This window comes from Apodemus sylvaticus, chromosome 2 (assembly GCF_947179515.1).
Source record: "Apodemus sylvaticus chromosome 2, mApoSyl1.1, whole genome shotgun sequence".
Lineage (NCBI taxonomy): Eukaryota > Metazoa > Chordata > Mammalia > Rodentia > Muridae > Apodemus > Apodemus sylvaticus.
In genome coordinates, this window is record NC_067473.1 from 127,880,540 (window position 1) to 127,892,836 (window position 12,297).

The following is a 12,297-nucleotide window of genomic DNA, read 5'->3' on the forward strand; positions in this document are numbered from 1 at the left end:
AAGGAGGATCTTCTTAAGGTGGTAACAACTGTAACACTTTCATGTAGCTGAGAATAAGTTGGTGTAGAGAGCATGCACAAAGGTGCAGAGGAATGAGGTACAATTTAAGGTAGTGCTTTTGAGCAACAGAGACAGGGGTAATGTTTTTCTTCAAAGAGTGATATTACCCTTGAGAAGGCACCTGCACAGAACTCCCACCTCAACAACAACAACAAAAAGGAATGGCACACCTAGACTAGAAAACTGAATGGTGAGTCAAGAGTTGGGAGTGTTTGGGAAGGCTCTTGCTACTGCATTAATCCTTTCAGAAAACACAAGTGAGTGTCAAACTCCAAGCTGATGACCCTAAGATGGCAATGTTCTTAAAACAGGAATGAACTTTCAAGAGGCAATGGAAAAGCACACTAATTTAACAGTATTGAATAGTGTGACTGAACACCAGAGCATCAGATCAGAAAAAGATGATTGTGCTTCCTTCCTTGTGTCTGTGTTAGGATGGAAGACAGTGTCTCTAGCCCTGGACATTTTTTTGGGGGATTGTATTTGAGGCTGGTTGGGGAAAGACATTAAGTCATTGAGTTGTGCAGCCTAAGAAAATGACAAAGGACTGGCCTGGGCAGGAAGCATTTCAAAACACCTCGTAAAAATATTTCTCTGCCCAGCTTGACCTATGTTTGATATCAATCTATTGGGAGAATTTTTGCTCTGGGTTGGAGGACCAGGCAGAGTCTCCCACATTGCTTCCTCTATGGTGCTGATTTAAAAAAAAAAAAAATTCTCTGCTGAGCCAGTGAGTTTATTAGGCTTTCTTTCAGACCAGTGAGTAAGGAATTATAGGCAGAATAATCCTAAAGTAGCACTCCCACACACACTCAAAGGGCTTTATACATAGATAATGACTTCTACACATGACTGTGTAGATATATTCCCAATATCCCAGTGCCTTAGTCATCCCTGGCCTACAGACTCTATGCCCATCTTGAGCCCCAGAAACTGAATGCAGAATTGTCCACAAGTGGATGGGAAGAAGTAGTTAGATACTCAGGTGAGGGTCCCTTGTAGGAGAGAATGCCAACTGCCTACGGTCCACAAGCCATGATGATCCCTTGCAAGCAAGCACAACTGAACTCAGGAAGGTGGCAGGTTGGGCAGGAGGATTGTACCATACAACACAATCTAAGGCTAGTGCTTCATCTTCTTAGAATTGCGTCTTTTTCTTCTCACTCTTACACTACTAGACTTATCTTGATATTGGGTATGAGTCTGTAAGAGGGTATTTGAAAATGGTTGAATCTCTTTGGAGAATAGCTACTGTTTTTCCTGAGAGATGTTCTAACATGAAGACAGCAGGTTGGAGAAACCTATGCTTGAAATGCATGATGCTTGTAATCACACAATCAATATACATTGAATAATGCAAAGGTAAATATTCCTTCAGCAAAAGTATAAATATGGAGTGGAAATGAGTTTTTCCAAAATTACAATGTTCAGAAGAAGCCAGAGACAGCAGTCCCTCACTCTCCCTCCATAAATGAGGGCCCAACAGGATCAATTAAGCTCATCTGTTGACTTATCCTATTCAGATGCCTCCAGGCCTCTAGGTAAAATGAGTCCAGAATGCACTGGGCTTAAAGGGAGAACCAATGGAGAAAATAGATCAGCAAACCAAATTGGATCGGAGAGACAAGCCTGGAGGTTGTAAAGCCTTAATTTGGAAATCATACAAAACACACTTAAGAAGGGAGAGAGAAAGCATGGATTGACAGCCTGTGTACAATTCACTACATGCTTTCCACAAGCACCTTTATTAGCTCAGACTTTATCATGTGTATGTCCAGATAAGCATTGTTTCCTTCAAAATAGTCGCCTCTGAGGCTTGGCAATTGGCTCTGGTGATGTTCACCTAAGCTGCTATCAAACTCTCGGGCCTTTTGCACCTGCCAGCTAAGCTCATCTCCTTCTGGGAGGATTTGACTTTAATGAGATACCACCAGTTGTTCTGAATCAAAGCTAACAAGTAATGTGGCTGAAGAGATAGCAGACTGGGAGCTTTTTTAAGAGGCCTGTGGCACGTGAATCAAACATACAGATGATTTGTAGAGTTTACATGCTATGGAAAACAACTTCAAAGGAAGGCTAGACCATGGGGGTAGCCCCTTCATCTAGGTTTTATTTTTTTAATTATTATTTAAATTTTGCACAGGCAAAATTACAACTGATTTAATCCCCCAACAAAGAGTACCTTTGATTTATATTTTTGTCTGCATTTTAAGCAGTTTTCCTTGTACTTACAGAGTCTGAGATATTGATATTATAACAAATTGTGCTATTTAGAAATGTATGCCATTAACCATAAAATAATCATCCTTTATCAAAGCTAGAATTGAACACATCCTTTTAAGAGATGTATGTTGTAAAGAAGGCTTCAGTTTTATTCTGTGTCCCCTTTAGACGGCGTCTAAGTAGCATCCAATTTTTTTGGTGTTATAAACATTACTATTGCACACTGATATCCTCCACACTTCTGCTGCTCATATGCAAGCCCAAGCTTGCTATCCCTGTAGCCTAATCCTCCCTCAGTCTTTTTATCTTAAGTTAGTATATTTTTGAAAGATGGCTAACTTAAGCTTTTTGTAGTCCTCAGTTTTTAAATCTCACAGAAAAGGCAAAGTATAAATTAAAATACCATTTTCATGGCCAGCTTTGGTGTGAGTGCTGAGACCCTTGATCACAATATTCTCCTATTGGCCAGGAGATGGCAAATTCAATTATTGCTTATTGGCTTGCCATCTTGTGGGAACCAAAAGAGGACGCATCTGAACACTGAACTCTAGGTGATGGTGCAATTGTCTTAAGTCTGTTCATAGAATTCAGCATTGCAATTACCCTAAACAGGAATAGAGGAACTGGCTGCATTCTTTTTCACCCATCCTTCATATGTAATAAATAGGAAGGCTGGAGTCTGAGAAGATGGTCATCAGGGAGTTCATGGCAGTTAGTTTATGGTATCACTTTGCTGAACCTAGGACCCAGAATCCTACCAACAGAGGAGCCCTGAAACCTAAAACTTGTATTCAGTGAATGCCCTCATCAAACTGTGAAATAATACCTGATTCACAATGGTGTGAAATCTAGAAAATTATATAGATTTTCAGCACAGTCATTCTCCAGAGGTTGTGGTGGACACAGCAGGGAAATGGCTGTAGATTTACTATGATGCTCGTGGTCAAGACTGCCATGAAAGTAATGGTGGTTGCTGACTCTGGTTCATTAACTCTTGCACAAAGTTTGTAGTGTCGAGGACTGGGCATTGACTGGAAGCCAGTTTTGTTTTGTGGTGGCTGCTGCTGCTGCTGGTAGTGTTGGTGGCATATCCCTTAGAGCCACCATATTGGTCATTATGGTAGAATGTAAGATACAGGGTTGAATTTCCTGTTGGCCTTTCAGGCTGTTGGTCTATCTTACCAAAGTTCTCAAGTATTTTGAAGCCCAGGCACGCACAATACAGGTTTCAAAATGCATATTTACTTCTCTGAGGAAATTCTCACACATTCAGCTGATTTGAGAAAGCAGGGGGTTTTCTCTCTGTGTTTCAAGTCACCAAATTCTTCTCCAGAGCCCAGGAATGCCCATTGTCTCCTTGACAGGATAGCAGTGGCTGCTGCTGCATTGTGAAGTAAAGGTGACATTCTCAAGAGTAACTTTGTAATCTCATTTTCCTATTTGCTTTCTTGACAAAGTGAGTGAGCTCTGTTGGCTAAGTGTGCATGTCTTTAAATTTTTAAAAGAGAAGAAAGAGAGGAATGTGTCTATGTGCAGGCAGTCATTATAATCCTCATGAATATAACAAGTGGATTGCAGTCAAGGTTATGTTTCCAAGTCTTGTGTATGGATTTATTCATTGACTCCTCGCTGATTTAATGGGAATCATGCTGATAAATTATAACGTGTAACATTTTTTAAAAATTAAGGGCCTGATGTTCACTAAGGATGCTTGAAACCAAATTAATGTTTTTATGCCCATACTCAGATAGCCATTCTGAAGGAGAAAATAATTATCTAACCTTCCAAGGCCTGAAGATCATCAAACTGTCCTTTTACTAAGAAATCCCTAGTGTGAGCTTTCTCCATCTGAAGGTCATCTTTAAAATTCAGCTTCCAATACAGTTTTCAGCAATAGCAATGCTTTGTGCAGGGCATAAATGTTTATTTAATGTAGATTGTGAGCCAGGTGTTGTCCTAGGAGTCTTATGCTGACAAGCCATAACAATGGTTCAAACTGAACGGTGTGGCCAAAGATGCCATTTAATTGTGTCTGGTGACTCTGGGGGGATGTTATGGCTACAGAAAGATGATACTGGTGTCTACTGGGTGGAGGGAAGACATATTTGTAAATATTGTACCTGGCTTGGGCCACACCCATACCACAGAATCATGTGACCCACAATGTCTACAGCACTAAGACTAAAAGAATCTGCTATACTGCTTGTCTTTCTTTTCATCCAGTGTGCCATTTATTAGACATCTGTCCTGTGCTACCAACTCTTTAAAAGCTGCTTAGGCTATCCGAGCAAGTTGTGAAGGAGGAAGAGGGAGAGATGTGTTGCACTGAGTTGCCATCACAATAAGCACCAATCAATTTCACTTTACAATATCAAAGATCTAATAAGATATTAAGTATTATTCCTATATCTGTTCAGTACAGGGAGATAATATATTCAGTGCAGCTTCAAACTGAATTCCTGAAAGTGGAATATGAGTAACAGTCGAAGAGGATATATAACGTGTTATTTTAGAATAATTCAATATTTTGCAGTGTTTTCACTTTACCCATTGTAAAAGAAGCCCCCAATGAGCCCTCTAAGAGTCCTAAGACAATCCCTTCACCATCAACAACCAAGCTACCTCACCCCTGCCAGTTGACCAGGTAGAAGATGTGACTAGAAAGTGTGTAATTGCAATGCAAATTCAACAATCCATGGGTGTGGTACACATGCAAATGAGGATCCCAACCCGTCACCAATTTCCATTTTATGAACTGCCTACAGCTACAGTTCTCCGAACTGATGAAATGTTCAGACACTAATATTCTTTTTGTCATAGTAATGAGGTTTTAAAAAATGGGAAGTGATACAAAGGCAACCTTTCATTACAAATTTGTTTCCAGCAGTTTGGCCAGGATCAGAAATGTTTTATTAAAAGACATTTGGTAAAAGTCTATGATTTGGAAAAGGTGGGTAAGTTTCCAAAGCAGATACAATCCCTCTCCCTTTCTTGCCCACTTAGGTACCCGAATGCCAGTACTATGCCAGTAGATGTCTTGGAAACCTAATAGAATTGATAAGAGTATATTAGCCCATTCAGCACTTTCTTACTGATCCTCATAGGTGAACAGAAATATGTGGATGGTATTCGGACTAATTTTTTAATGGCCAAAATAAGTGTTAACTTAGAGCGAACACTTAAGGAAGGATATGATGCGTGATTTATTGGACAAAGCCATAAAATGGATACACACAGGTCCCTGTTTAGAGCCTTCTTATGTGAGCCACGGGCAGGTGTTTTATTAGGAATGAAATGATATTAAAAATGGTAGTTCCTGATGGTGAGTTCTGAGTGTCAACAACCAATGCTTGTTTCATTTATGCATACCTCACTCAGGTGTTCATGTTGCTAATAAATGTTAGCTAAAACCATCAGACAGGCATGACTCATTGATAGCACAGTTCCTAAGTGTCCAGGTTCTCACAGTATCCAAAACACAAGGACTTTGTGGGGTTCCTGCTCTTCAACTACAGTAGGGAATTTAACTGGATCCTTTTTCTAATCTTAGAAAGAAAAATTCCCTATGTCAACTATGACCCGCTGCTACATCTGCACTTTATTATGTATGCATGTGAGATTCCAGCCCGTCACTAATAGCTGTCAACTGAGAGCCAATAAAGCCTTAGGAATTACCATCTAGGACTATAGCATAAGAACAGTATTTCTAAGCAAAATGAGCAAAACCTACAAGTGGAACATTGCTCTTTATGAATTGAGGCATCAGGAAAATCAGAATCAAGTGAAAGGAAATGTCTTTGAAATAACAGTGCTTGTGATTTATTCTCTTCCCCCATATTTCAAGCTAATTATCTTTGTTTGAGGTGAAAAACTAAAAAGACTTAATCTGTTTTTGAAGTTCATCCCAATCAAATTAGACAGAATATATATGTAGCATTGTGCTGGCAGCTTGGGGACCCAGCAATTATTTTAAAAATTAATAGCAACTGCTTTTATAATGTTTCACTTTGTGACAAACTTCAGCATTTGCCAGTACCTTGGAGGCTTATAATTGTCCTGATAGACTCAGCAACCAGGTTTATGTGCCACCAAACCAGTCATCTCAATTAAGATCAGGAAAGGAAAATTAAAGCTCTATCTTCATGGGGTAGTTTTTTAGTTTAAATATGTAACATATGCACAATGTCTTGTATATGCAGATAAGTAGGAAGATATAAAAAGATAGAGGTTAAATCCTGGGTGCCAGAATTAGTTAGTTATGGAATGCAATAGAAACTCTGCTTTTGCACACATTTCTATGATCAGTACTCTGGGGAGAATGAGCATCTATCTCATGGGACATTGATGGGTGTGCAGAAATGGTTGACATGCAAATAAGCAAGCTTTTATTATCACCGCTATTTTCCTTGAAAGTGTTTTTCTTCTGTCAAAAATGGTGAAAGGAACTGGATAGCTAGACAACTGAGTGTCATGACATGAAATATGCAACATACATTTGTTTATTTCAGTCTGAAATGTGGGTCATGAGGAATAGGAAGATGGCTCGGTAAACCAAATATTTTCCATAGTCACCAGATGATCTAAGTCCCCAGAGCCCATAAGGGAGTGGCTCAGAGACCTGTCATCTCTGTGATTTGAAGGGAAATTGAAAGAAGAAGCAGATAATCCCTTGCATGCCACCTAGCCTGTCATGTACAGTAGCGAACAACTAAGAGATTATCTCAAACAAAATGGGAAAAGAGAACCTGAGGTTGGTCTGAAACCTCCACATGAGGGGTGTGGCACATACATGCCTACAGTGAAATTTATGAGGACTCACATCTCTCTCTCTCTCTCTCTTTCTCTCTCTCTCTCTCTCTCTCTCTCTCTCACACACACACACACACACACACACACACCTGTGTCATGGCCATTTTATAGATTTGAACTAGGAACTGAGAGATTTGATGAATGTTCATAGTTACACAGCTTCTCCTGGTCAAATCAGGATTTGAATTGTTTAGAGCCCCTGACACTGATGCTTGCACATGAACACACACACACACACACACACACACACACACACACGTGCATACACACATGCTATTACTACCACATAATAGTGATGGTGCTCTTTAGAATGTTAAAAAGTAGATAGTGATAGGAATTGAGGAAATTTTAGGGGTTCTGTAACTTTAACAAGACATGGAGAAGCTCAGAGGCTAAGGCCAGCCTTCTGACTCCTACTGTGGTTTTGCTTTTTTGGTGTGTGTGTGTGTGTGTGTGTAGCCATCTCAAACTGACTTTTCTTGTGTAACTGAGTCCTTTGTCATTCATGGGATTTGGAATGGTCTTTACTCTTCAAAGTATAGCTGGCCAGTGTCCAAATCCAGTTTCTAAACTAACCAATTCAACCACAGATCGAAAATACTTGTGAGTTATGGCTGGGAAATGGTTCCACGGGCCGAGTATCTGCTCTGCTGTTTAAGCACAGGGAAAGGTATTTGAATCCTCAGCATTCACATAAAAGCTCACATAGTATTATGTGCTGTCACTCCAGTGCTGGGAGCACAAAGATGGGTAGAAATGGAGTAACTCGGAGGACTTTCTGGTTACCCCAGGCAATCTAAATCAGTGAGCACCAGGTTCAGTGGGAGACCCTGGCAAACAATATGGTAGAACGTGATTGAAGAAGATGGCCAATGCCAAACTCTGGACTTCACATACATATACACATAGACATGTGCACCCCACATGTCCATGTGTACACTTAAGTGTCCATACATAAAATGCTTGGATGGAAATACATTTGTACTAAGATTGTATAGATATATTTTACTGTTATAATTCCCTCAGTGATGGAGCATAACAACTGTATATTACACAAGTAACAGGTACTGAAAGTCAGCAAGAGATTTGTTAAAGGCCATAAGAGAACTTTGTCGTATGCAAATACTGGGCCATTTTGTAAAAGAGATTTTAGGATTTTAGTGTCTATGTAGTCCCGGAACCTTGGATACCAACAGCTGACTGTGTAAATGACAGGTCTCTAGGTGATGCTGCCTTCTAAACAAACTCCACAAAACAGTGCTCGATAGCTTTTGAAAACACTGCCAGGAGTTTGCATCTGTGGAGAACAAAACTGGCTACCCCATCCCCCAGAGAGCCATCTCCTGAGAAAGCAATAGAATTTGAGGGCCTGATCTAAAACATCTATCCCTGAATCTGCCCCTATTCATAAACACCTGCTCTTTGGTCCCATGAAAAAGCAGGCCCCATCTGCAAGACCTCTGTGCTTTTTGCTGTTTTATAGATGTTATAGATGTTTTAAATATCTATTTCTCTTTCAGCTGAGTATACAGGTGTTAGACAAAGCTTTTCTAAGAGTTGATCTAGGAATACGAAAACAGTAATGGCTAAGCAAAAATCCTACAGCCCTATATTCTAGTTCTCTTTTTCCAGTCAACATTTTTACTGAGAACAATTATTAGATATAGGGTCTTTTAAAATTATTTATTTAAATAAGTAAATCTACTAGGAAAATTCTGTGCTGAATATATGATACATAACTTTGGTAATGTGAATATGCTTGGCCCAGAGAGTGACACTATTAGGAGGGGGAAACTTGTTGGAGGAAGTGTGTAACTGCGGGTGTGGGTGTGGCCTGGAAGCCAATCTTCTGTTTGCCTTTGGAACAAGATATAGAATTCTCAGCTCCTCCAGTAACATGCCTGCCTAGATGCTGCTATGTTCTCAGCTTAATGATAATGGAAAGAAGTTATGATCCAGCCCTAATTAAATGTTGTCCCTTATAAAAGTTGCCTTGGTCATAGTGTCTCTTCACAGCAATGAAACCCTAAGTAAGACAATAGCCTACTACTGTAACTACCAGTGAGAAGAAAAGATATTCAACTCTTGGATTAGATTAAAACTGCTGTGCACTCAAACTTCTAGAAAAGACAAAGGAAAAATGCTTTCTTACATATACTTACTCTGGGCTCCTGTTAGTCTACTCTGCCTTCTAAGGATTAATTTTATCATAAAAATAAAAAACGAAAAAAGTCTCTTAAAAGATTTTCAGGATCTGGGAGCCCCCAAGGGTACAGGTTGGTTGATTGTCAGTCTTCTCATAGAGTCAACACCCCCTCCAGGTTCCCAGTGTTTCCCCCAACTCTTCCACAAAACTTCCTGAGCTTGGTCTAATATTTGACTGTGACTATGTATTTGTTTCCATTGGCTGCTAGATGGAGCCTCACAGGACAATTATGCTAGGCTATTGTCTGTAAGCATAAAAGAATATCATTATAGTGTCAGGGTTTGAGATGGATCTCAAATTGGGCTAGTCATTGGTTGGTCATTCCCTCAGTTTCAGTAACATCTTTGTTGCTGCATTTTGATAGGCAGAACAAATTTTGGGTCAAAGGTCTTATGGGTGATTTGGTGTCCTTATCCTTCCACTGGGAGTCCTTCCTGGCTACAGGAGGTGGTCACTTCAGGATCCATATACCCTACTGCTAGAAGTTTCAGCTAGAGTCACTCTTGTGGACTTCCTGGAGCGTTCCCATCCCAGGTAACTGAAACAGATGCAGAGACCTACAGCCAAACATTAGACTGAGCTTTGGAAGTCTTGTGGTAGAAAAGTTAGAGGAAAGATTGAAAAACCCAGACAAGATAAGGACTCTACAAGAAGACCAACAGAGTCAACTGTTTGGGGCTCCCAGAGGCTGAACCACCAAGCAAAGAGCATACAAGGGCTGGACCTAGGCACGTATGTAGCAGACAGGCAGCTTAGTCTTTAAGCGGGTTCTCCAACAACTGGAGCAGGAGTTTACCGTGACTCTGTTTTCTGCCTAAGAATTCTGTTATCCTAACCAGTCTGCCTTGTCTGGCCTCAGAGGGAGATGATGTGCCTAATGCTGCAGTGATTGGAGGTGCCAGGGTGAGTTGATACCCAGCAGGGATCCCCCCTTCTCAGAGGTGAAGCAGAAGGATGGGGAGAAGTTATGTGAGATGGGGACTTGGAGGAGGGACTGCAATCAAGATATAAAGTGAATGAACATATGAATAAATAAATGGAAAATTTTTATCATCAAAAACCAATGTTTTCACTTAAACAAGACATCATTATCCCTTTTCTTTACCCACTGCTTAGTCTGAATTATGTGTGATAGGCCGGAAACCACACTGGTGTTTTCAAATATTACATATGAAGAGATAGAGAGCTGGCTCAGCCATTGAGAACTTTAGTTGCTTTTGGTGAGACCTGGTTTCCTTTCCTAGCACACACATGGAGGCTTGCCACCATCTGTGAGCCAGTTCCAGGGGATCTAATGTCTCTTCTGGCCTCTGCAGGCAACAGATACATTATTTTGCAATGACATTAATAATTGTTTAGAATTATTATTTATTTCCATGCTAATTTTTCTTAAGTCATAAGCTAAAAGATTTACTTTCATATATATGTGTGTGTGTGAGTGTGTGTGTATTCATATATATGCAAATATATGATGTGCATCTGTATGTGCCTGTGGAAGTATGTGCCTGTGTGTGCATCTGCATGCTTTTATATATGAATATATATGTAAATATATATACATATATGTAATAAAATTAATGAAAGTAGAGGCCATGAATTTGAAAGAGAACAAGGAGAGGTATATTGGAGAGTTTGAAGGGGGAAAAGGAATGGGAAATGATGTAATTAAATTTCTCAAAAATAAAGGGAAACAATTGTTCAGTTTGAAAACAGTACCTAAATGAATGTGTTTAAGTCCCTTCCTTAACTTTTCTTCCAAACTTTCCTAGGAGAGTTTTTCATTTTTTCACTGATGTTTTACTGGCTTTTTGCCTAAATTCTAGACCTATTTAGCTGAGTTGTTGTCTCAGGAAGGATAACTTACCTGTCTTTTTTCCATAAGGTCACAATCATCCTTGATATCAAACATTGTTTTACAAAATGATTGCTACAAATGCCATATTTTCCATTGAAGAATTGTAAGAAAACACAAGACAAGAAAATGAAACCTTAGCTCCAAGTGCTTTTTTTAGCTTTAAGCATTTGTTCTATTCGAAAATGTCTTCCTAGGCTTTGTATACATGTATGATCATGTATGTAATGTTCATGTAACTTCTTAAGTTGCTCTTTTCATTATTTTCATTTATGTGTTCCGGGGGTATATGCCTGTAGGAACATACCACAGTTCATGAATCAGAAGACAACCTTAAATGTTGGTTCTATCCTTCGATAGAAGGGGTCTCTTGCTGACCACTGTAAACCTAAGGCTAGTTGTCCCACAAACTCCAAGGTACTCTCTCTTGTCTCCACGTCCTATCTCACCATAGAGCACTGAGATTGTAGCCATGTGCTACTACATACATGTTCATATGGGTTCTGAGGATCTGAAGCACAACAAGTACTTCACCTACTGAGCCATCTCTCAGCCCCTGTAGGTTATTGTAATGCTGTGCTCAGGCACTAGGTGCAGAGTACTTGGAAACAAGTTTTTCTTATTGGAGTAAAGCTTGGGAAGGAGACTTTTCTGTTTATGTACATAGAATTAATTCATTATGGCTACACATTTAAATTAATCTAAGTACACGAAAGCGTCAAATATTAGCAATTACTATTCCATTATCCAATATCAGTTACACTATTGTAAGTTAGTCTGTTATTTCCTACTTCAGTCAAAGTTATGGAGTGTCTTTGTGTGTATGTGTATATATATGTATGTATGCATACATGTGCACCAGTATGAATGTGTTTTAGTGAAGTACTTGACATAGTTATATCAACTGTGTTTCTAGAATCTTCATATTTTCACAATCATAATCTCAAGAGTCAATTTGCACACTACCAAACTTTCCATTTGTAAAACTGTACATTTTCTGCCCCTCTCTTTTGATTGTGATTGTTGGACTTAACCTTTGCACATTGGACAGGACAACACACTCATCATTTAATTTTCATTCTTTTTTAGTGATTATACAGGGATCTTTCATGAATAGCTTTCCATATATCATGTAGAAAATATACTA